Below are 733 nucleotides of genomic sequence, written 5' to 3'. Positions count from 1 at the left end.
ATATAACATATATAATGTATAATGACGTTACTGAGTTTTGTACTGTTCCGCTGAGGTATTTAACTCAACCATATTCTGAAGTATATTAACCGCCTCTTCAATATAAACCTTATGGTATTGTTGTGGACATGTGTATGTGTATATATATATATATATATATATGTGTGTGTGTGTGTGTGTGTGTGTGTGTGTGTGTGTGTGTGTATCATTTATGGAAAGGACTACACATTTTGTCAAGTCTTCTCTACGTTTTTAATCAGTGAGTAGAGAATAAAAGTAATTTTACGATAATCTTTTCTACTATTGACCTGGCACCAAATCAAAAGAAATCGTCAATATTGTTGGCGGTTATGATTGGAAAGAATAGCGATTTTCAATCAGAATTTTTGTGTATTTGTTTGTGCACCAATCACACCTCACCAATCATTTACATTGCACATGCGCCCTCTACATCCCACTTATTTTAGAATATATGTATACGTGAGCGCATGAGTTTATAACACACACACACAAACATATATATATGAAAGAAAACAATTTCAATCTATGGGTTCATAGTTATTGATAAATAGACACAGATCTTTAGACAGAAATATTTGTGCATGAAAATGTAAATACAGACAGGCAGATATACAAATAATAAATGCAGATAGTTAAAGACGCCCACACGAAATGTATGTGTGTATGTATATACGTACACACACACACACACACACACACACACACACACACA

Source organism: Octopus bimaculoides, chromosome 17, assembly GCF_001194135.2.
Source record: "Octopus bimaculoides isolate UCB-OBI-ISO-001 chromosome 17, ASM119413v2, whole genome shotgun sequence".
Classification (NCBI taxonomy): Eukaryota; Metazoa; Mollusca; class Cephalopoda; order Octopoda; family Octopodidae; genus Octopus; species Octopus bimaculoides.
This window is presented reverse-complemented; position numbering follows the sequence as displayed.